General features: G+C 43.9%; 1 protein-coding gene and 1 long non-coding RNA gene across 10 annotated transcripts in view; one reads left to right on the top strand and one right to left on the bottom strand.

Moving 5' to 3' along the window:
• Positions 1-25,731, bottom strand: part of TNRC6A (trinucleotide repeat containing adaptor 6A) — a 198,385-nt gene that overhangs the window by 131,249 nt on the left and 41,405 nt on the right. The gene's annotated exons all lie outside the window — the stretch shown is intronic.
• LOC309855008 lies at positions 348-17,096 on the top strand. 2 transcript variants are annotated; one of them, XR_014306557.1, is made up of 3 exons: positions 348-915; positions 2,193-2,498; positions 14,491-17,096. It is a non-coding gene; the product is annotated as an uncharacterized lncRNA (long non-coding RNA). The 2 variants fall into 2 exon arrangements; XR_014306558.1 differs by having other exon boundaries at positions 410-915; positions 2,193-2,356.

The raw sequence follows: 25,731 nt of genomic DNA, 5'->3' as shown, positions 1-25,731 counted from the left end.
GATGCGTGTGAGCCTCTGTGTCCTCAGCCGCAGGAAGAAACAAAACCCTGGAACAGGAAGACAGAGAGAAAATGGGGCGTAGCAAGGATTCCGGGTTGGATTCCATGACGTCACCCTCAAGCTGGATGTCTGGTCTGGTAAACAAAGGTTCTTGTGACATGGGCCCGGGCTGCGCGGCCCACCCAGCCGGCGTGGGGGAGTGAGTTAAAGTGGCCTGCCTCAACCCTGGCCTCCACCCCAAGCTTTAGCCCAGACGCCTCTGCATTCAGCAGGTATCTCGTCCAAGGGAAAACCAGGACAGGAAATCACGTTGCCATGGAGACCAGAGAGGCCCTTCCAGACACAGGGGAAAATAAACACGTTCTGGTTGGACTTAACCCCAGCAAAGCCAGGGTAGCCTCACCTCCTAGGCTGAGAGATCTTGCTTTTCTCTACAAATGCCCAGGAGCCTCTCCTTCAAGGGCTTTCGGCACCATGGGCTCTGTGAGCCTGTGCCCCCTTAAAGTTCTCTGCGGGCAGGGTCACCCCGGGGCTGAGGGAGGAAGCCATTGCTTTTGCCCAGACCTAAGATCTCCTCAGTCTCCTTCACGGCCGAGAGCTTCATGCTGACAAGGACTAATGCCGGGCACATTTCTACACACCGCTGGTCTACGAACTCCTTCGATCCCCATGACAACCCAGTGAGAAAGACCTTGTTGTTATTATTATCATGCCTATTTTACTGACCAAGAAACTGAGACACAGAGAGACTAAGTGACCTGATCAAGATCTTCAGATAGTTGACGGCAGCACCAGAATATGAGGCACTTTGAGATTCCCGGGCCAACAGGGAGCATTGCATGCTGAAACCTCCGAAGCTAGCTGTGTGACCCTGCACTGCTTAAGTCCCCTCTCTGAGCTGCAGTTTTCCCCTCGGTATGTGGGCATCTACCTCGAGGCATACCTCGGTATGTGGGCATCTACCTCTGGTATGGGGTTAAGTCTGAGGCACATTTATTGAGCACTCCCTGTATGCTAGGCACTATGTTGGGCCTCGAAAGTACAGTGGGAAGGAAGACAGATGTAATCGCACAATCGCACTGGGGGCAGGTGCCTTCAGGATGCGGGGGGGGCGCCCTTCTGGAAGCCCTGAGGCAGGAAAAGGGTTGGCCCTGAAGAACTGGGAAAAGGCCAGAGGGACTTCAGTTCCCAGCACCGTGGAGCTGAGTGCCAGAAGCCGCATCACACAGGCTCACGGCAGATTTATCTTAACCAGGGACGGTGGCGTTTGTTCCCAGGCCTGATTCTGAGGGGTGAACACAGAAGCAAGTCAGGTTTCATGTGTGCTGCTAGAGGGTCCGCTGCGCCTGAAGGGGCCACCACTAAGGGTTGGCTAATCACAGACTAAGGGCTAAACCTGGCTTGCCGCTTGTTTGTTGTTGTTGTTCATTGTTTTTTAAGGTTTTATTTGAGAGAGAGAAAGAACACGAGAGACAGTGAGCACAAATGGAGCGGGGAGGCTCGGCTCCATCTCCAGATCCCCGGATCATGACCTGAACCGAAGGCACAGTCCTCACCCACTGAGCCACCCAGGCGCCCTGCCGCTGGTCTCTATAGGGCCTGTGGACTGAGAGTTATCTTAGAAATTTTAAGTCATTGAAAAAGAATCCAAAGAGATACTATTTTCTGACATGAAATTCAGATATCAGTGTCCATACATAAAGGTTTACTGGAAACCAGCCACACCCACATTTACAGATGGTCTCTGGCTGCTTTTGCTCTGGGAAGACAGCGGTGGGTAGTGGTGACAGAGGTGAATGGCCCACAAAGCCCAAAGTATTTATGCTTGGCCCTTTATAGCCCTGGACAAGATGCCTCTGGCTTTGGGGAAGCAAAGTCTCACTAAGGAGAGAGGGTACCTCAGGAGTTCTTCAGGGGAGTGAGGCCAGGAGGCAGCAGCCCTCGGTGAGTCAGAATAGACACGATAAAAAATGAGCTGGGCACTCTCCGTTGTCACGCATAAAGCCCTCCCAACAGTCCTTCTGAGGTAAAAACCAGGATTACCCTAACTTTCCAGAGGGAGAAACAGGACCAGGAGGAGCTAAGGAGCCTGCCCAAGGTTACAGAGCTGGTGGGGGACAGAGCGGGGACCTGAGCGGGAGCAGCCGTGTCCAGAACTGGACTTTCAGCCTGTGTTCTGCCCTCTCCTCCAGGTGTGCCCCCGTGGTGGCATGGCTGGCGTGGAGGTGTGGCTGGCGCGGCTGGGGACTTGTCCGCCGCACCCCACCTGAGCTACCACCTCACACATCACAGAGGCTGCTCAGAGTTTGATCCACAGCTTCGACCTGTGTTGCGGAATTTTGACATTTGACAACAGGTTTGTGCTGACTGTTGCCTTCTTGCCATCGGATCCAAACTCTGTAGCCTTGAAGAGTACAGAGCCCAGGAGCCCTCAAGACCTACTGTGACCTTAGGCAAGGGAGTTCATCTCTCTGAGCCTCAGTTTCCCCCACTGAAATGTAAGTGCCTGCCTTGAAAAATTGCTGTGAGGTTTACATCCAATGACACATTTATTGAGCATTTACTATATGCTCTATGCGTCATGCTCCAGAAGGCCAAGTATACAGGCAATTCAAAGGGCTCCCTTACCCTCTGGCTTCCCACTGGTTTTGACTCCAGAGGGAGTCCCAGAAGATGACTGGGGAGGAGGGAAGGAGGAGTGGGAAGTTGGGATATTAAGTTGGCAGCTTCCAGGCATTTGGGTGGCTCAGAGGGGTAAGCATCTGCCTTCGGCTCAGGTCACGATCCCAGGGTCCTGGGATTGAGCCCCACAATGGGCTCCCTATTCAGCAGGGACACTGCTTCTTCCTCTCTCTCTGCCTCTCCCCCTGCTTGTTGTGCTCTCTATAAATAAGTTTTCTAAAAATCTTTAAAAAAATTGCCAGCTTCCTCCCTGTCTGGTATCTAGAAGGACAGCTCCTGCCAGGCAGCCTTCTCCACCTGTGCCCCTCTGTGTCCTGGTTATGGTCCTTTGCCTCTCTTCTGTTGGCCTCTGCAGGCCTAGGGTGATAACAGAGCCTGCTGTACTTAGTCCTTGAGGATGCCTGTGGCATTGCAATACCCTACTCTCCTTCAGGAAGTGTCCCTTTATTAAATGCTCCTTGAATCGCCTCATTTGAGTGTGTCTTCTCTCTCCTGCTGGGACCCTGACTATTGTTTTCTTCATTTATATTGATCTCTCAAGGGCACGGGTAAGCTCAGTGCACTGTGCCTGGTCTCCAGCTCCCCAATACAACATTGATAGTTAAAGAGCCAATGCCACCTAATGTCAGAGATTAATTATATCCCACACTGCTGGGGGCATGAGAGGACACAGGCACTTGTGCATACCGACGGGTAGGAATGTAATACAGTAGACTCTAAATGCAGAGGTATTTGGCAACATGTTGCAAGATTTAAAGACAGCCCTTTTGAATCTGTGACTTCATTTTTTAGGAATCCATCTCAGGGAAATAATCATATTAGTATGAAAAGATGTCCTACTGCAGAATCAAACCAACTGTCCATCAGTAGTGACAGACAAATGAATGCACTTGATGGATATTTTTTGAGTAACTACTAAGCTTCAAGCATTGTGCTAACCCCTAAAGATATACAGTAGTCAAAAAAATTAATAGTTCTCTACGTATGAGCATAGAGAGATGCGCACAATATATGGGTAGTAGAAAAAAATCAGGCTACAGAACAGTAAGTAAAATAGGATCCCATTTTTATTCATTAGGTTTAGAAAAAAGTATGGAAGAATCTAGAACAAACTGTTCATAATGGTTAACTGGGGAGAAGGAGTTACCACGACTTTGATCTTTTATAGTCTGTATTACTAGAGTAATACTTACCCTTTTCATCAAGTTAAACTTTCTTCAACTTAAAATTTCAAAAACTAGAGAAAGACAGAGTTTAAGTCCTTCTTAACTACCCCGAGGTAATCATTACTATCTGTGGATATGTTTACTTCCAGAATTATTTTGCATTTTACATGCATTTACATAAACTTACATGTAACTATAGACCATATATTGTGTGTTCTGTTGGACTTTTTTTTCTTTTACATGAATGATACCCTACAATAAGTATTGCTCCGCACTTTGCTTTTTTAAAATCCAGTGTCTTGAAAGCCTTTCCACGTTAGCATAGATGGACTTAGCTTCTCTTAACTACTCCAGAGTATTCATAGTATGAAAATACCACAGTTAACATAATCTATTAGAGGGTTTAGAGCTTGCAATTTGAAATTGAGCCTTAGGTCAAGTAATAGTTATCTATATTTACAGAACAAATTACTGTGGAATTTAGCAGCTTAAGACAATCAGTATTTATTATCTTACAGTTTCTGTGGATCATGGATCAGGGTCTCCCGCAAGGTGGCAGGCAAGGTGTTGGTTGGGACTAGAGTTTCATCTGATGGCTCAAGTGAGGAAGAATCCAGTTCCCAGCTCACTCACACAGTCGTTGGCAGGTCTCCTTGCGGGCTGTTGGCTGGAAGGTCTTCCTCAGTTCCTTTCCATGAGGGTCTTTCCACTGGATAGCTCACAACATAGTAGCAAGAAAAGGCAGAGAGAGCAAGAAAAGGCATGCAAAATGGAAGCTGGAGTCTCTTTGTCACCTAATCTTAGAAGTGATATTCTGTCACTTCTTTGGCAGATTCAGTTCACTAGGCCCAGCCCAAGTGGAAGGCGAGGAAATTATATAAGGGCATAAACATTAGAAGTCAAGAATCATTGGGAACCATCTTGGAAGTTATCTACCATTGGAAAGGTAATCCAGTGATCACATGAACCATTGATATAAAGAGAGAGAGAAGAGAGGAAGCGTAACCTATTCAAGGAAGGGGCTGTCCATCGATTCAACAAATACATTCTGACCACCAACTTTGTGCCTAGGCACTATCCTAGGTCCTGGGAATAAAATGGTGGACAAGACAGAGCAAGCTAAAGACAGACCTCAGGGAGTTTACAGTATAGAAGAAGCAAGACAAAGCAACTAGAGAGATTATGAGCATGAGGAACAAGAAACAGTGGTCATGCAACTTGCAAGGGATTTCATAGGTAGACTCACCGCAGCTGTGACTGGTTGGATGTGGCGAGTGAACAAGGAGGAGGAGTTCAGGATGACTCCCATGTTTCAAGGTTGGGTAACTTATGGACTCTGGTGCCTCTGCTTGAGGGGAAGAAAACTGGAGGGACCATAGAGTTAGGGGAAGATAGTAAGCCCAACGTCAGACACGTTGAGTTTAAGGAATGTATGGGACGACCAGGGGGTATTTGAGAGTCAATTAGACATGAACCTAGGAGCTCAGAAGTGATGCCTGAACTGGAGACAGAAGATAAGGCATCAGTGGCATGGTGGTTGTATTGAAAGCTCCATCAATGACTGTAGAGAGAATAGAAAGCTGGTGGGATTCTGACAAGAGGGAACATCTAAGGGGTTGTGGAAAGGAAAGGGAAGGGCAAAAGGAAGGAGGAAAAAGGAAAGAGAATATAAAAGAGCAGTCAGAGGGACTAGGAGGGGATGCCAAGGATTCTGCTAGAGAGAAGAATCAGAAAATAAAGGAGTGATCAGCTATGTCAGACAGAGTCAAGAAAGCAAGATGTGTCCCCTGGTGCAAAAAGGAGGTCATCAGTGACCATGATGAGAAGAGTTTCAGGGGCAGACTGTGGAAACTGTGAGAACAGTTTCAGAAGTGGTGAGTGAGAAGAGGAGAAGGTTGAGGAGCAGAGATAGTGGGTGCAAATCACCCTGGACTGTTTTCACCCTGCTGGCACATATGTGAATTCTGAGGCATTATCTGAATTAAATGTCCATCCTTGAAGTTATTTTAGCATCTGGGAGGCAGTCAGAAATTCCTTTTTCATTCAGTCCTGTTGCTGTGGTTGGGAATCATTCCATTAAGCAAGAAGAATAGGATTGCTTTTGACAGGTGGGGAAAGAGAATGAAGAAAAGCCAGGGTGGCACATCCTTCTTGGACTGTCATTGTGAGGTTGTGTGACCTCCAGTAAACAGAGAAGGAAGGTGTCCAGGAGTACCATGGTGGGTGTGGTGCGAATTCCTGGATCCTATGAGGGTACTCAACATCCCGTATCTAATGTGAATCTTCTTCCAAAGCTGAAATACATTCGTATTTCTTTAGCAACCTAGAACCTTAGGAAATTCTGGCATTTGTTATTTAAGTAGGAAGAATCAGAGCTTTCCTTGTGCGAAATATCCTCGCGTACGTCTCTTGCAATTTCCATTTGTTCTCTCTGTCCACCAGAGGCCTTGTTTCTTTGATCTCCCCTACCCCCTTGGGATCAGAAAACTGCATGAAATTGGTGATGTTGGTTGGAGAATTGGAGTGGGTTAACCAAAATTGTAGTTGGTAGACCTTTCCATAACCTTTTGGTGATCCTTTCTAAAAAAGTTTATGAACATGATTGCTCAGATTTAGACCAACATATACGTGTTGTGGTGGGGGAGGGATGCTTTCAGAGAACATTCGTGCTTAAACAGGTTACCCTTCAGGGTGTTAGCTTCTGTCAGAACACACTGACAAGTGTACCTGCTTTTGTGTGCCACTGTGTTGCAATGGAGAGGACAGGATGCTACACCTATCCCCACTATGAGGCTCTATTAATTGCAAAATCCCTTTCTAGTTAGTCTCAGATTATTAATTCCACCCAGGAAAAATGGTACCTCCCTGTTTGTGGGCCCACCAAGTTATTTACTACCATTCTACTTTCAAATCACCTACCAGTTGGAAATAAAAAATAAACCATTGGTAAACCTTAGCATTCTACCTGAATGGCTTTCTGCTGGGAAGTAGCATTTAGAAAGAGGTACCTAGGACTGGAAAAATCTCAGAACTCACTTGCCAGGGGCATTTTCATTTTTACCTGTCTTCCAAATAATCATACCCCCATAGCTGTTTTGTTTTTATTTTCAACCATCCTTCCCAACCTCCATCTCGTTTTATTAATCCATGTTCAGATGCTGACCTGCATTTAGGACCCGAAAAGAGTTAGATTTTGTGTAATGTTATTGTCAATAAAAATGATTTGCAATATGTCGATTTTGATCCTAGGGAGAGACTCATGATGCTTCAAAGTCTGGTGTGATATCCCCTCAACCAGGCTTTGATCATCTCCAGGAGAGTTTGTGTAGCTCCTCCCTTACATCAGTTCTGGAAAGTGAACCTTTGTTGTGTTCTATCATTAATTTTAGCCTTGAGACTCACTGCCAGTTCTTTCCCACCATAGGGAAGTCAGAAGCTCCATGATCTGGTTCTTTTACTTTTTTTCCCTCTCTTGATTAATTTCCTCTGCATTTCTTAAGTTCTTCTTTTGTTGTATTGATACAACTTTCTCCTGTGCATTTCTGCTTTTCCTGCCTTCAGCTGCAATTTTGACGAAGTCGATACTTTTTTGTATCCGTTTCTTCTTTTCACCCTTGGTTTAATATCCGCCCTTTTACCTCCTTGGGTATAGACCGTTTTTCAAACATGCTATCTGCTTGGCAGTAAATCTTTGTTATCTCGAGAAACATTTTCCTCTGAGCTCTTTGGTCTTTGTAATTCGTCTCAGTCTGCTAAATATTTTCACAAATTCCAAGGTTTTATTTTTTATTCATTGATAATCTATTAGTTTACTTTTTTTTGATCCACATATGCATTGCTGGAATGTCTTCAAGATTGAGTAGACACTTCAACCAATACAGATGGCCCCTGATTTTTATGATGGTTCGACTTGGATTTTTTGACTTTACGCTGGTGTGAAAGCCATATGCATTCAGTAGAAACCGTACTTCAGATTTTGAATTTGGATCTTTTCCCGGGCTAGGGAGATGCAGTATGAGCCTCCGTTATGACGCTCAGCGGCGGCAAGCCACAGTTCCTGCTTGGCCACAGGATTACTTTAATACTGTCAGACTTGTTAAGTCTAGTGTTGAAAGTAAATTTTGGACTTGTGCTTTTAAGAAATACTCTCAATAATTTTGCTAATGTTGATGTTGTTATTGATACTGCAGACATTTTGATGCTACAAAAATTACAGACGATAGCTCTCAACTCCCCTTCCTAGGCTACACCCAGAAACATGTTTCAAGGGGTATCAGATGCCAGACCCTGCTGCTAAGAATGTAGTCTAAAGTGGTTGCAATGTAAGCTGCACAGAGGCGGGAACTTTCATCTGTTTTCATTCATAACGGCATTTCTTTAGCCACTGACAGTCCCATAGCTACCTCAGAAAAATAGCTCTTGAATAGGTTAAGGGCTGTTTCACAGCTTGGATGGGATGGTGGGATTCTCCCATCACACCAATACCTGCTTCTTTACCATCGCCAAGTACATGGCCCTCTGCAAAAGGGAACCCGCGGGTAACTCTAAGGTGAGCAACAGAACAGTGTTCTGGAACACAGGCTTTGAAGCCAGGTGGCTCAGATCAGAGTTCACTTCTGATGCCTAATAGCTATGTGACCTTGGGCCTTGGACAAGTTACTCAACCTTTCTTTACTTTTATTCACACCTACAATGAAAAAATTTCACACACAGAGAAAAGTTGAAAGAACAGTACTATGATGACTCGTGATATACTACTGATAACCTAATGATGAACCACCAGGGTTCAACAGTTGTTGACATTTGCTTTATTTGCTATATATGTGTGTGCGTGTAAGTGTGATACTATAACAAAAATCAATATTTGGTCTTTGTCCCAGGTTCCTGGCACATGGCTCCTAAAACATGTGGATCCCTAGGCAACATAAATGTGCCTTTTGTATGCTAATGAAGTACTGGTGGCTGGGGGGGGGGGTCCCTAGATAGCTCCAGGACTGGGGGATGGTCACCAGAAAGACCCAGGTATAATGAGATGGTTGGAACTTTCAGCCCCATCCCCAGAGAGGCTGGAGATTTTCGCTCACTGCCAGTGATTTCAGCAATCCTGCCTACGTGATGAAACCTCCATAAGGACCTCCAAATGACAGGGTTCAGAGAGTTTTGGAGTTAGCAAACAACCTGAGAGGCAGGGAGGGTGGTGTGCCCCGAGAGGACACGGAAGCTCTGTGCTCTTCTCCCCTACCCTACCCTGTGCGTGTCTTCCATTTAGCTGTTCCTGAGTTGCACCCTTTGTCATACACTAGTAAATATAAGTCCAATGCTTTCCTGACTCCTGTGAGTCATTCTAGCAAACAATCAAAACTGAGGAGGGGACTGTGGGGACAACCTTGAATTTATAGCCTGGCAGTCAGAAGTAGAGGTGACAACCTTGGACTTGTGATTGGTATCTTAAGTGGGGCAGTCTTGTGCGACAAACCCCTTAACCTGTGGGGTCTGTGCTGACTCTGGGTAGTTAATGTCACAACTGAATTGAATTGTAGGACCCCCCCCCCCACCGTTAGAGTCCAGAGAAATCAGAGAATAGGCTATTAGGAAATGTCACGGAGTAAGTACATGCACGAGTAAGTTATAAGCATCACGACACTTTTTCCGTAAATATTACAGCCCGTGTCACCCAAAAATAAGTACATTGTCCTACATAAGCACAATATTAGTATCAACTTAGAAAAAATTAACAATGATTCCTAATGTCATCTAATATGCAATCCGTATTTAAACTTCACCATGTGTGCCTCAAACATGTTTTATCCTGTTTTTATTCTCCATATCAGGGGGGAGGGTAAGGATCACAAATTGCATTTGGTTACTAATCTCTTTACTCCTCTTTTTTTTTTCTAGGAAAGATCCTTACCCTTTTGTAAATGACATCAGTATTTTTGAGGAGTCCAGGCCAACTGTCTTGCAGAATGGCCCATGTTCTGGATTTGTTCTGGGTTGTTCTTCCCTAGGGTGAGACACTTAACCTGTCTACGTCTTAGAATCCCACCTATGAACTGGATATAGGAACAGAGGTTGCCACCTGGCTAGTACAGGCGACCGTAGAGCTGATACGAGGTTCATGTGCGATAACACTTGCAAAGGGCTGCGCGTGGTGTCTAGCACATAGTAAGTACTCAATAAATGGTCAGTTGTCATCATCGGGATCAGCACCTTTATTCTCATCTGCATCATCTCCACTATCATCCTTGGTGCCTAGGCTCCAAGCTGCTTTGACACGGGAACTGTTTTGATTCTTTCCTCACTTTTCTGGGGTATTTTGTACTCATCTTAACCCCTCCAAGGACTGGTGTTTCCCCTTACTTGTTCTCCTAGGGACAGCATCTTTTTTTTTTTTTTTTTTTTTAAGATATATTTTTATTTTTGAGATGGGGGAGGGCAGAGGGAGAGAGAAAAGTCCCAAGCAGACTCAGTGCTGAGCACAGAGCCCAACGTGGGGCTCCATCTCACGGCCCTGAGACCATGACCTGAGCTGAAACCAAGAGTTGGACACTTAACTGACTGAGCGACCCCGTCATCCCAAGGGACACCATCTTTCTGCAGAACCACAATCTTATTACCCCCAATGGCTCAGACAATAGGGAGGCGCCAGCCAGTGCAATGCCCACCCAAAAAGGAAGGGGGTGCTTTGTCACTGTTGGCCCCTGTGGTGACCTTGATGTTGAGGTGGCTGGTGCAGCTGCTGCAGTGCTGATGGAGGCAGGCTGGGGAAAGGAGATTGGCTGGCAAGGAAGGTGAGGAATGTGCTGCCAGAACGCTGGGCTCAGAGCCAAATGCTAATGATGGTGGGGGGTTGCTGGTACCCGCTGTCAGGTCATCTAAGGAAGTGCGGGGGCTGGTGGGAGTGGGGGAGGTGAGAGAAACAGGAAAGGTGAGAGGGACTGACAGGTTGGAGAAATCCACTTGTTCCCCTAGGGTCCACCCTCCCTTCAGACCCAAGCTGTCTGGGAGAAATGGTGGCTGTCACCATGGCAACAGCCAGCAGCTGATGCGTGATGCACAGTGTCTTTATTACAGAACCTTGGTCAAGCTTGTGCCAGTATTTTTCCACCTGAATCTCATTTCTTCAGAGGAACGAGAGACCAGAAGCTGGAGATGGCATGGGTGGGGCCGGGGGTATTTGGAGATGGGGTAGAGATGGGGGAGTTCTCAGATATTCTCCTGAAATTCTGGGAATTGTAGTAGATTGAAGAGAAGCAGCTTTTTTTTTTTTTTTTAACGTTTTTTTTTTTTTGCCTTGATAAGACATAATTTAAATATTCAAATTGCTTCAGAATTCCCTTAAATTATACATGAATTGCTGAAGCCGAGTTCTCGTTGCCTTTGGAAAGGTACAAGTCGCTGCACTCTGGAAACCTTTGTGGGAGGAGCTGTCTCTGGTCGTGAAGAGCGCAAACCTGGGAGTCAGACTGGCCTCAGACTCACAGTTCTGCTACTTCCCAGCCAATTATCTGAGCTCATTAAGCTTCAACATCTCATCTGTAAAGTGAAGGTAGTAAGAGTAGCTTGTAGGGTTGCGATGAGAAAAATGAGCAGATGCATAGGGAATTAAGTCCAATACTTAACCCACATCAGGTGTACAGTAAATGGTTGCGACCATTACTACCACCTCTACTGCTCCTACGACAACCACGCGTCACATTACCATGACCGCTCCTGGTACCATTACTGTTTCTGCTCTTACTATTACTACAGTTGCTACTGTTAGTACTCTGTCTTCCCTTCTTCTCCTACTATCATTGGGAGGATAATGCAATCTGGCTGAGTAAAGGATTATGAATCACTGACAACTCCCTGGTCTCCCACGAATGGTACTGGAGTGCTGAATTTGCCAGCCCCTTTGTGAGGAGCTGGTGTCAAAGACTGGGAAGACCTGGTCGCTGCCCTCACAGACTGTGGGATCCAGTGCCAGACAAAAGCTTGATTCCACCACCACCAAGGGAACCCTATAAGCATAGGAGGATTTTTATTAGAAGAGCTTGTACAGAGGATCCGAGTCAGGATTTTCCCAAACTTGTCACTCTACTACCCCTTCTCTATTTTTGTCCTCTCTGAGAACCACCCACATTGATATTTATTTAAGGTTTTCTCCTTCAAATTGGTTCCTTTTTTTATTGGCCAAATAAAGGCGGGTTTGAAGGCAACTTTATAGCGCCATGAAAAATGTAGAACTCGTATCTCTTGCCACGAAAGAAAGCGACTGTAAAAATAAAAATGATGGAAACAATTCAGGGCTAATACTTTTTTTCCTCCTGTAAGGTTCAAGACCTAGGTTCACTTTGTGTCATACAAAAAGGAGGCTGGCAAGGATTCCAGGGGTGTTAAAGACACACCAACATCACAAGGAAATTTCCCTGTGTGATCAGAAGTATTGAAAAACTGAAGGGAGGTTGATGATTTGATGATACCCAGTATTCCCTGCGTGTCGCACCTGAAGTCACTGCTGACCTTGGAGAAGAGCAAATAATGAGCTCTTTTCAGAAGGGGAGGACTGGGGCAAGAAGCAGGCCCGCGAGCAGACCGCGTCTCAGCGGCATCTAAGTGTTCAGGGGCCAAGAAGACAGGTGGGTGCTCCAGGAGGAAGGCAGAGCATCCCGCAACTTGAATAGCTCAGACGCTGACGTGTCTGTCAGGGAGGCAGAGAGGGAGTAGACTGACAAGGTCCAAATCATGCAGGCTTTCACAGTGGCACTAAGGGATTCAGATTCCATTCCCCAAGGGAACTATATTAAAGAGCAGAATGACAAGACAGTCACCTGGGCACTAGGCACGGAATCTTCGCGACTCTGAGGTAGACAATACGCCCCGCCCCGTTGTGCAGCTGAGAAAATGGAGGCTGGCCCAGGTTAAGCAGCTTGCCCAAGTGTGGTAGATTGCAGAAATGACCACAGTGCTCCCTCCCTCCCTGTGGCTGTCACCTTGCAAATGACTTTGCAGCCCTTGCCATCAAGAGAGGAATCTGTTTTCCTGCCCGCTGGCCTTGTGATATTCTGGGCTCAAAGGAATGCAGGGGAAGGGATAAGGGGCCCAAGGCCATGCATGGTTCCAGCTGTGCTCCTGGAACCCTGACATCACCCTGTGGGCAAGGCCTCGCCGGCCTTTTGCGGAGTGAGAGGGACCAGGTGGGGTGGAGCCCAGTTTTTCTGGCTAAGACCCAGGCATGTGACGGAGCCCAGCGAATATCAACAAAGCCACTTCTCCAACGTCCAGCTGACCACAGGCACGTGAGTGAGCCCAGACAAGCCCAGCACAGCCACCCAGCTGACCATAGACCCATGAACAATAGTGTGGTATTATTTTCAGCCATTTTTTTTTTTTTTCCTTTTAGACTGGCTTTGGTTAGTAAAAACTACCAAAAAACCCCCAAGATATCTTGATGGATAAATGTTGCAGTTAGGATGTGTTCCTGGGCTGGGCTTTTTTTCCTTTTTCTCAGCCTGTGCTTTAAACACCATTTCTCAGAAACACTCAGAAAGTTTCCAATTTACATGGGAGCATCCCAGGACGACTGCTCGCAACTTTCCACTGATTGGGGACCACACATCAGCTGCCTTGTACAGAGGCACTTCACACGGATTTGATTGATACACCAGCAGAGTGTTGGCGGAGGAGGGGCAAAGAAATATCTGTACCCCCTAGAAAATTTCCTGCAAGTCGCACCGCCAGTAGTTCTTTTAAGGCTGCAGTTCTCAGCTAGAAGTGATTTTTGACCCACTAGGGGACATTGGCAGTGTCGGAGACATTTTTTATTGTCACAACTGGGGAATAGGGTGCTACTGGCATTTAGGGGGTAGAGGCCAAAGGGTGCCGCTAAACACATCCTACAATGCACAAGACAACCCCCCAAAACAGAATGACTGGGCCAAAATATCAGCAGTGGTGAGGTTGAGAAACCCTGTCTGAAGGTAACCTGGAAAAAAAGACCATCATGAAGGCTGTGACAGACGCTTCCGAGAACTGGCTCTCCACCCTGTCTATGCATTAGATTCATCCACGGAATTTAAAACAAACAAACAACAACAGCAACAACAAAAAAAAAAACCCAAACCAAAAACGATGCCCAGCCCCGATTTCCAGAGACTCTGATTCATTTGGGGTTAGGTCATTTAAAAAATTCTTTCCAGGTGATTGGAATGTATGGCTAGGGCGGAAAGCCACTACTTGAGAAAATGTACTATGATAATGAGTCATACAAAGAAGACCGAAAAATGATGCTTAGAAAATGCATTTGCCCCTTCCCCTCGTCAAAATAGCTTGTTCACCCTCGTCGGCTCCCCTGGCCATGGATGCTGCTGGCAACCCACCTGTAGGATTCCCTCTGGTCCTGTGGCTTACCCCCCCGCCCAATCCCTGTTTCTGTCTGTCTTCAAGTTTGTTCCCTGCCACCCTTGCCCCAAACGAATACTTTTTCTCTGATGCAAATCTATGTGCTCACAGCAAGCGCTTACAGAAAGTATTTCAGGACTTCTCCTAGGCTTTTCTTGGAGATTTGGGGATTATAGGGAGGACACTCTGTCCACAAGACTTTTCTGACATCTCTGTGTTTTCATTCGTCCCTCCCTTCTGTGCCCTGTTCACTCTGCAGGCTGGGGATGGTCAAATGCTGCACATTTCACAAGGAAGACTGGCTTTCGAGCTGCCCCTGGAAGATGGCCTGTAAGCCCTTGGAACCACCTGCGTGAGAAGAGTGTCTTTGGATACTTGAAGCCTTGGGCCCTGTTGGACAGTTTATGCAAACTGTGATTTGTGGTGGGGATTCTGGGCCCTCCTCAGTCCGTGGGACTTCTGGACAGGCTGGAGACGGGGTTATGAGGGGCAGTCACAAAGTCCTGACGTGACTGACCCCCAGTAAAAGCTACAGACACCAAGGCTTCGTGGAGCCTCTCTGGCTGAGAGTAGTCTGTGTGAGTTGTCACACATCACTGCCAGGAGAATTAAGTGTCGTCTCCATGATCCCACTTGGAGGTATGACTGAAAGCCAGTGCCTGGGCTCTGCCTGGGCAGGTTTTCCCTTTGCTGGTTTAATCTGTATCTTTTCACATAACAAACATTAACTATGACGATACCAGCTTTTCTGAGTTCTGGGAGCCCTTCTAGAAAATCATCAGACCTGAGAGTGGTCTTGGGAATCCCTGACACATCTTCCCAATCCTTGACTTCTGCTTCTTCCAGAATGAACCAGAAGACTCTTCTGTCTGTCTCTTGCAAATTCAGAGCATTTGTATTTCATACTCTCAGTAGTTTATCAAGAAATTTCTTTCAAGTAAATCCAGTGTTCCCTATGGAAGTGATGTTGGTAAAAACAATTTTCTCTAGCTTATCTCCTTTTGCAAACATGCCTAAGAAGTATGTGTGTGTGTGTGTGTGTGTGTGTGTGTGTGTCTGCATACACAGACACATACACACATACTCATACACCAGAACCAGGACTAGGAATTACTTTACTGCCAGTATCTAGGGACTATTTCCAATTACTGTAAGGCCAGTGAAAGAAAGAAAAAAAAAAAAAAACACACACAGTGGGCAGGGCACCTCGGATTACCTCTCTGCAAACAGTGTGAGGTCTCTTTATCCCCCTCACGGTAACTAATGGCTGCATTGGTCTCATCACACACTTGTATCATAATTTTCTAACCAGTCCTCTCTTGCTGAATAATTGCATTTCCAACATTTTTCCTTTTCTATATAAAGCACCATTGAATATTCTTGTACTAGTAATCATTAGGCTCTGCTATAATTATTTCCTTAGCATCAATTTCTACACATGAGATTTCTGAATTAGAGAGCACAGACGTTTTTTAAGATCTCTGATAGAGTACACCTTTTGGGGATTTGTATCAGTTAAAAATTCCACCAGTTTTATGTAAACATGATCATTTCCCTGCTTCCGGATCACACTGGGCATAAATTGCTTGTTCCATTAATTAATTAACCGCTCTATCAGTAAAAGGAGGGTTAATTAAATTACAGTAATTTTATATTTCAGAATATTATGCTGTAAAGAGCAAGGGGAGTTTCTGGAATATAAAGGTGGAGAGAAACAAAAAGACAGACTTTTCCTATCCTAATATGACAAAATGAACAAAAAATGGACAAAATCTAGAATTTAAAAAAACCCCACCAGGAATATTTAGAAGACTACAGGGAGGTTTACGACCCCATCTTCAGGCCTTAAAGTGCCAATGGCGGAAATAGAGAAGTTTCGGGGTATCTACAAGCAGCTTCTCTCCCTGTATTCCAAGAAGAAGGGTTGAAGAGTGGGTAGAAGGTACAGGTGAAAATACTGAGTAATAGCCCCAGTTTGGAGAGAAGCCAACAGAGGGGATGAGCCCCAGCCCAGAGAGCAAGTTCCCCCATCCCCGAGAGGGGAAGCTGCTTGCCTTCATCTCGCTGTTGTAACAGAGTGAGGGGTAAACCAGGAGGGGCTGGCAGTGTTTTTCCCAGATGGCAGGAAAGCAGGAAAGGAGGTGTAGACTGGTTTCAACCACCTCACTCGACCCATCCCCGGTCATCAGCGGAATTGGGCAGAAGAGGAGACAGCAAAGGAAATAAATCAGCTAAGTCTCCCGAGGGCAGTTATGACAGGTGGGAGGTGCAGGGTGGCTGTCCCCCGGCCCCACTTTTTGTCAAGGAGGGAAGAGGGTGGGATCCCTGGAAAAGCCGGGTGAGACGTTTTCTAACATTGACAAATGAGGAAGTGGAGGCTTAAAATATTATCTAAAAGTATAAAGGCGGGGCGCCTGGGTGGCTCAGCGGGTTGGAGCCTCTGCCTGCGGCTCAGGTCATGATCCCAGGGTCCTGGGATCAAGTCCTGAATCGGGCTCTCGGCTCGGCGGGGAGCCTGCTTCCTCCTCTCTCTCTGCCTGCCTCTCTGCCTACTTGGGATCTCTGTTTGTCAAATAAATAAATAAAGTATTTTAAAATAAAATAAAATTATAAAGAGGAGCTAAAATTATAAAGCTAAAAATGACCAGAAACACATAGATACAAAGTAATGTGAAGCAACGCAAACATAATGCTTGTATCAAATTGGAACAAACAGAGGAAAGGTTAAAAACAGAAAATAGAACATGTGAGAATTACAACAAAGGGTCTCTTATTGCAGTACCTGTATGCCTTCAGCTCAGGTCATGATCTCTGGGTCCTGGGACGGAGCCCTGCGTCGGGCTCCCAGCTGAGTAGGGAGTCTGCTTCGCGCTCTCTCTCCTTCTGCCCCTCCCCACTGTTCGTTCTCTTTCTCTCTCAAATAAATAAATTTTTTTTTTAAAGATTTTATTTATTTATTTGACAGAGAGAAATCACAAGTAGATGGAGAGGCAGGCAGACAGAGTGGAAGGCAGAGTCAGAGGGAGAAGCAGGCTCCCTGCGGAGCAAGGAGCCGGATGTGGGACTCGATCCCAGGACTCTGGGATCATGACCTGAGCCGAAGGCAGCTGCTTAACCAACTGAGCCACCCAGGCGTCCCTCAAATAAATAAATTTAAAAAATGATGCACAGACCTGTACCCCTGAAGCAAATAATACATTCTATGTTAATAAAAAAAAAAAATAAACAAGCAATTTAAAGAGAAATCCTTTCAGACTGGGTCAGAAAAACAAAACCCAACTTTGGGTTCAAAACAAATATGTCCAAGTTTCTCAGGAAGTTTGAAAGGCGGGAACAAAGACATACCAGGTGAAGTGAACAAAAAGAAAGCTAGGTTCATGACATTAATATCGAACAAAATCGAATCCAAGTTTCAATGTGGTGATGACGACCCAGGGAGGGATTTTATAATGACAAAGGACTCATGCCCTCCACAATTAGGCTAAAACTTCCAGGATTGAGAAAATAACCAAGAACAACATCAAAATAATCGGAGCACCAACTTCCAGCATACACCAAAGACCAGCAGACTTCATTGCAGCTCCTCTCCCATGATAGATAAGGAAACTGAAAATAAAGACTTTGAGGACCTGAATGTATATTTAATAAAGCTAATTTTGTCATTTGGTATCAAATGCTATACACTGATAATACAGAATAAACCTTTTCCTGAGCCTGTGGAGTTTTTCATGAGCCTGTGGACTATGCATCAGCCACAAAGAAAATCCTGACAAAATTTTTAAAAATACAAATAGTACAGACCACTTTCAAATTACAATACAAGAAAACTAGAAGACTCACAACAAAAGAAGAAGGATTAGAAAATAATTAGAAGGCGGGGGGGGGGGGTGCCTGGATGGCTCAGTCCGTGTCGGCATTTGGCTCAGATCATGATCCCAGGGTCCTGGGATTGAGCCCCGCATTCGGCGCCCTGCTCAGTGGGGAGCCTGCTTCCTCCTCTCCCCCTGCTTGTGCTCTCTCTCCCTCTCAGTAAATAAATAAATAAAATCTTTAAGAAAAAAGGAAAGAACTATTAGGGTGGGGGAAGAATTTAGGGAGAGATCAAAGAATATTGTAAACCAGAATTTCCCCAGTATCTCAAATAATGAAATGGAGTTTAATAGATGTCAAAAAACTGTCATATGGCTAAACTTGGGTTAGGAGGAAAATGCCTAGCCTTTAACACGTTAATAAAGAAGGCAGTGAAAATTAACAAATTCAGTATGCCATTAAAGAAGTTAGAAAAATAACAACAAACTATCCTAAGAAGTCAGAAACAAGGAAATAATTTTAAAAATTCGTGAATTTGAAAGCAAAACAAATTAAGAAAAAGGAATTGATTAATCCTAACAGTGAGCCTTTGGGATGAGGTCAGTTAGAGGAAAATGGATAAAATCTGAGTTGGCTAATTTTTTAAAAAAAGGAGAAAACCACCAAAACCAAGATTAAATATGATGCACAAAGAACATCACACAAGGAAAATGAAAAGTCTTCGCACCTTGCAAGACTTTGTGCAATTAAATTGGAAAATCTGGGGGTTCCTGGGTGGCTCCGTCAGTTCAATGTGCAACTCTTGGTTTCAACTCAGGTCATGATCTCCCCATCATGAGATCAAGCCCCATGTCTGGCTCTGTGTTCAGTGCAGAATCCGCTTTGGATTCTTTCTCTTTTTGCCCCTCCCCACTTGTGCTCTCTCTCTCTCAAATAAATAAATAAATAAATAAATAAAATCTTTAGAACAAATTGAAAATCTGAATGAAACATGTTTTTCTAAAAAAAAAAAAAATTAACTGTACCAAAATAAATACTATGTTAGAAATTTCCAGACAATAAGCAGGAACAAAACTGAGAATGTTATCAACAAGCTCCCTGAGGATTTCTCAGAGGAATTCTTCCAATCAGCCAATAAATAGATAATTCTACTCTGTATAAATTATATCAGAGCACAGAGAAGGAAAAGATGCTCAGATTTTCTGTGAAAACCACAGCAAAACCTGAAAATCATGTCACAAAAACTACATACTAAGCTCATTTATGAATATCGTATCTTAAATAAGATATTATTTAAAGAAAACCTAACATATTTCAGGAATGTAGGACATGCTGAGTATTTGGAATTCTGTTAATAAGCATTGGCCCTGGGGCGCCTGGGTGGCTCAGTGGGTTAAATCCGCTGCCTTCGGCTCAGGTCATGATCTCAGAGTCCTGGGATGGAGCCCCGCATCGGGCTCTCTGCTCAGCAGGGAGCCTGCTTCCCCCTCTCTGCCTGCCTCTCTGCCTACTTGTGAGCTCTGTCTTATAAATAAATAAAAATCTTTAAAAAAATAAAAAAATAAGCATTGGTCCTCATATATCTTGGTTAAAAATCATAAAATACTTTTAAAAACTTAATTTAATCTAAAAAAACTAACATAGAATTGACAAGATATTCTCATATCTTTCTAAGTCTCAACTGGATCTCTAAGACTCCTTTTTTAATTCCAAATTTTGAAACTTGTACTCTATTTTCCTTGATAAACCTCTCTAGAGTTTTACTGATTTTTTTTTAAAAGATTCTATTTATTTATTCGACAGAGAGAGTGAGTGAGAGAGAGAGAACACAAGCAGGGGGAGAAGGAGAGGGAAAAGCAGGCTTCCCGCTGAGCAGGGAGCCTGCCAGGGTGCTCGATCCCAGGATGAGGGGCTTGGTTAGGATCATGGCCCAAGCTGAAGGCAGACACTTAACAACTGAGCCCCCCAGGTACCCTGAGTTTTATTGATTTCATCAAAGATCTGGATCACATTTAAGTTTAAATCTGGATTTATTTAAAACTTATTTCTTTCTATTGCTTAACTTTGTCATGTCTGCTTTTATCAGGCTTAATTCCATCCACCTGCTATTTTACTCCTTTTAATTGTCTTCCATAACCCCCCTTTAAGCTTTTATTTCTAAGTAATCTCACCACCCAACATGGGGCTCAAACTCATGACCCTGAGATGAAGAGTTGTATACTCACCGACTGAGCCAACAGGCACTCCTCGTAGCCCCTTTTTATCAGAAACATTTAAGGAGTGCCTGGGTGGCTCCGTCAGTTAAGGGCCTCAGCTCAGGTCTCGATCTCAGGGTTCTGGGGTCGAGTCCCACATCGGCTTCCTTGCTCAGCAGGGGGCCTGCTTCTCCCTCTGCCTGCTGCTCCCCGCTACTTGTGGGCTCTCTCTTCCTCTGACAAATAAAACCTAAGAAAGAAAGAAAGATCTCATTTCTTTTCATCCTCCTCCCCCCCACGCCTCCCCCTCCTTTTTTTAAGAGAGGGAGAGAAAGAATCTTAAGCAGACTCCATGCCCAGCACGGAACCCAACATGGGGCTCAGTCTCACACCCTTGAGGTCATGACCTGAGCCAAAATCAAGAGTTAGACGCTTAACTGACGGAGCCACCCAGTTACCCCTATTGTCCTGGAATCAGGAAAGGATCTGGTTAAGACTTTCCTCCTTACTTTAGTCATGGCATAGGAACAAATGACAATTACAATAGGAATGGTTTAAAAACACAAAGCAGGGGACGCCTGGGTGGCTCAGTTGGTTGAGCGACTGCCTTCGGTTCAGGTCATGATCCCAGCGTCCTGGGATCGAGTCCCGCATCGGGCTCCTTGCTCAGCAGGGAGCCTGCTTCTTCCTCTGCCTCTGCCTGCCTCTCTGTCTGCCTGCGCTTGCTCTCTCTCTGACAAATAAATAAAATCTTTAAAAAAATAAAAAAATTAAAAAAAAAAAAAACCACAAAGCAGAATCTCGCTTTCTTTGACAATTTCTATCACTTTTTTTCAGTCAGTGCTTCGCTTTTTATTTCAGATGTTCATAAAAGTTATTATCCTTCAGGGAGATTGTACTTTCTACCATAAAATAATCCTCTGCCTAAAATGCTTCGGTTATGTGTCCTCTTTTCTCTAGAACTGCTATTACCGTCTTGTTTCTTTTATGTTTGTATTCCTGATGTACTCTGGAGCATCCTTACCTTTTACCCCCTTAAGGATTTTTTCCCCCCTTAACACTTTTTTTTTTTTGGCCTATTGAGAGATGTTTATGCATTTTATTTTTTGTTATATTTTTATTAACATATAATGTATTATTAGCCCCAGGGGAGCAGGTCTGTGAATCGCCACGTTTACACACTTCATGGCACTCACCGTAGCACTTACCCTCCACAGTGTCCATAACCCAGCCACCCTCTCCCTAGCCCCCTCCTGGAAAACAGCATGGAGCTTCCTCAGAAAATTGAAAATAGAGCTACGCTATGACCCAGCAATTGCACTACTGGGTATTTACCCTAAACATACAAATGTAGCGATCCGAAGGGGCACGTGCACCTGAATGTTTGTAGCAGCAATGTCCACAATAGGCAAACTATGGAAAGAGCCCCCTAAACACTTTTTTTTTTAAAGATTTTATTTATTTACTTGACAGAGAGAGAGATCACAAGCAGGCAGAGAGAGAGAGAGGAGGAAGCAGGCTCCCTGCTGAGCAGAGTGCCCGATGCGGGGCTCGATCCCAGGACCCTGAGATCCTGACCTGAGCCGAAGGCAGCGGCTTAACCCACTGAGCCACCCAGGCGCCACCCCCCTAAACACTTTTGATTCGCTTTTCATGACGCTGGTCTTTTGGAAACATGACCCGTTTAGATTTTTAAAATCTAGAGTGTTTTGTTTTTAATTGGGTTGCTTAAGTCTTTTTTATTTCTGTTATATTATCATTGTTCTTCTGTTTTGTATTTTCTGAAGGTAGTGCTCTCTTGTTGACTTTTTCTTCTTAAATTTGCAGTATGAGTCATGTTGTCTTTGCTGGTGTTATGGTTTTACTTTTTATAGATTAATTCATTTGGGTTTTATTCAGAGACACACGTCCTCTACTTAGATAGTTTCCACAATGCAGTCTTAGGCTGAATTTCTAAGGCTGTGATCTTACAGAAGTGGAATGCAATTTCAATTTAGGGAATGGTTTAAACCAAATGCTCCCAAGAAGCTCCAATTTCAGGACATGTTTGTACAGAGTTTGAGAAGATTCTCTGGTCTCTCTGCTGATTTTGTTGTCTTTCTGGAGTCATCTATTTACTCAATCAATGTCAGGTGGAGAAAGGGTAATTTGAGATACAGATTAAATTTATCAACCCATGTCCTATAGGGCCTGGGGTAAAATGGATCTATTGGGAAGGGAAAAAACTGGCACTGGAAACCTATTCATTTGAAACTGGGTTTTTCAAAGGTAAAAAAGTGTTTGGGGACCCCAAACACTTAGATTCCCCAGCCCCTTCTTTCCTGAGAAATCTTATGTTGTGTAGATCCTAATTACCACGTAATCAAAATCTATATTGAAGAAACAAAGAAAGCAGAAGAAAAGAACAGTGGTTGTGAAAATGGGAAGTACAGGAACAACTGGAAAATGTTGTCAGTGGGTTGGATGCCAACCAGGACCGTGGTCTGGAGGCTTTTAATGCAACAGCAGCCTGTGATGGGTAGCCTGGATGCTAGCCAAAACCCTGGTGGAAGCAAGCCTCATAAATTAGTTTTGATCACTGTTTGGCATTTCCCATTTTCAGTTTAGAGAAAGGCCACCATATAATTTGTGCATCTTCTTTTTGAAGAATTACTTTTGACATATGCACTAAATATTATAACCATGTGATAACACTTATTTAGAACCATATAATCTGTATTGCAGTTAATTCTATTTAATTGGTGTCTTTGCTCATCTTTCCACTTACCAAGACTTCCCCTTAAGTTTTTTTTCCTCCCAAGTTAATTTTAATTATATGAGTAATACATTAATGGATTCTTCTTATTAAATCCCAGTTAGTCTAAACTTTCTCTCTCCCTTTAGAGACACAGGGGTAACCACTCTGGTGTGTATCTGTCTATCTGTCTACCCAATTTTAAAATATGTTTGTTTTTGTTTTTGTTTTATTTGGAAGAGAGAGAGGACAAGAGGGAGAAGCAGAGGGAGAGGAAAAGCAGACTCCCCACTGAGCAGGGAGCGAGTGCGATGCAGAACCCTGAGATCATGACCTGGGCCAAAATCAAGAGTTGGAGGCTTAACCGACTGAGCCACCCAGGTGCTCCCAAAATGTGATATTTTAAAAATAATCACATCTGGGCGCCTGGGTGGCTCAGTGGGTTAAGCCGCTGCCTTCAGCTCAGGTCATGATCTCAGGGTCCTGGGATCGAGTCCCGCGTCGGGCTCTCTGCTCAGCAGAGAGCCTGCTTCCTTCTCTTTCTCTGCCTGCCTCTCTGTGTACTGTGATCTTTCTCTGTCAAATAAATAAATAAATAAATAAATAAATCTTTAAAAAAAAAATAATCACATCACATTGTATAATTTGCTACCCCCCACACCTGTGATATGTCTTAGAGATCTAAGTAAATATCTATTTCATTTTTTTTAAGTTCTATTTTATTTGAGAGACAGAGAGAGAGAGAGAGAGCACTGTTTCTGTCTCTGGAGGGAAGAGAGGGAATCTCAAACATAGTCCCCACTGAGAGCGGATCCTGACACAGGGCTCGATCTCACGACCCTGCGATGATGACCTGAGTCAAAATCAGGAGTTTGATGCTTAAGTGACTGGGCCCACCAGACATCCCACTAAATATCTATTTTAAACTGTGGCATAAAATTCCTTAGAATAGATACATGGTGATTTTGTGGGGTCTTCATCCTATTGATCGATATCAGGGTTGTTCTGGTTGGTGACCACGGTAAACAATGTTGCAAGGAACATCCTTCTGCCTGCCCTCTGGTGTACATGGGGAGGCAGAGGGAGGGGGAGAAGTTTCTTTAGGGAAGAAACTAAGCAGAAGAATCGCTTAGGCCATTTATTGTTGTGGTTTTGTATTTCTACTGTGCTATGCAATAGAGTAGCCACTAGCCACATGTAACCACTAAGCACTTTCACTGTGGCCAATGTGAGTGGAGAATTAGCTCTTAGTTTTACTTAATTTTTAGAATGTCAAAATTTAATCAGTGTAAGACATTTTTCTGTCAAATTCCATTTTATCGAGATGACAAACATAATTGCATTCTAGCAATTGCATCACATGAAATACTGCCACACTGTAGGGTGTGTGCTGGGTACATACAGTGTTATATTTCTGGGATTACATGTGAACACACCGCCAATCTACTAGGTATCAATGCACTGATTCAGTTTGAATGATCTTTTCTGTGCACAGACATAACACCATCATGTGTTTACTTGAATATTTTATGCAAACAGTATAGGCTGCCTGATAACACTCGTCAACCACAACTGCTAATTAAGTCAAAATACGTATTATTTTAATTATCATAAAATCCAGTCATTTTTCTATGTAGGAACGCAATTTGAAATTTAAAATTAGGCATACAGTGAACGCCGAACCGAATGGAGATGTAGAAGCTAGTACTGTGACCAGAGGAGAGAGAGAGAGAGAAAGAAATGAAAATACAGAGACTAAAAGAAGATGAACTACAAATTTCATGATGAATGGCAACTGTAATTTGCTGGGCAAAGCAAAACAAAAATGCTGTGTTTGTTGTAGAACAAACACTTAAAAAGATAATAAAGTAGAAAATATGTAGGCATTTTCAGCAAACACAGAGTGAATTTGATAAGCGGTTTTCTTTCAACATTCAAAAAAGAATTGATGGCAAGGGAAACAAAAGCAAAAATAAACTACTGGAACTACATCAAAATAAAAAGCTTCTGCACAGCAAAGGAAACCATCAACAAAATGAAAAGGCATCCTATGGAATGGGAGAAGATATTTGTAAGTGATGTATCTGATAAGGGGTTGATTTCCAAAATATATAAAGAACTTATACAACTCAACACCGAAAAAACAAACAAACTGATTAAAAATTGGCCAGACGACCTGAATAGGCATTTTTTCAGAGAAGACATCCAGATGGCCAACAGATACATGAAAAGATGCTCCACATCACTCATCCTCAGGGAAATGTAAATCAAAACCACAGTGAGGTATCACCTCACACCTGTCAAAATGGCTGGCATCAAAAAGGTAAGAAATAAATGTTGAAGAGGATGTAGAAGAAAAATGATCCCTCATGCACTGTTGGTGAGAATGTAAATTGGTGCAGCCACTAGAGAAAATAGTAAGGAAGTTCCTCCGAAAAAAAATTAAAAATAGAAATACCATACGATCCAATAATTCCACTACTGGGTGTTGGCCCAAAGAAAAGTAAAAACACTAATTTGAAAAGATATAAGCACCCTCCGTGTTTATTACAGTATTACTCACCATAGGCAAGATATGGAATATTACGCAGCGTTAAAAAGGATGAGATTGTGCCATTTTCCACAACATGGGTGCATGGGTGGACCTAGAGGGTATTATGCTAAAATGAAATAACTCAGACTTAGAAAGACGAATACTAAATGATTTCATTCCTATGTGGAATCTAAGAACAATGAAAAAACAAACAGAAACCAGAATCAT

This window comes from Mustela nivalis, assembly GCF_964662115.1.
Source record: "Mustela nivalis genome assembly, chromosome: 19".
Lineage (NCBI taxonomy): Eukaryota > Metazoa > Chordata > Mammalia > Carnivora > Mustelidae > Mustela > Mustela nivalis.
This window is presented reverse-complemented; position numbering and strand designations above follow the sequence as displayed.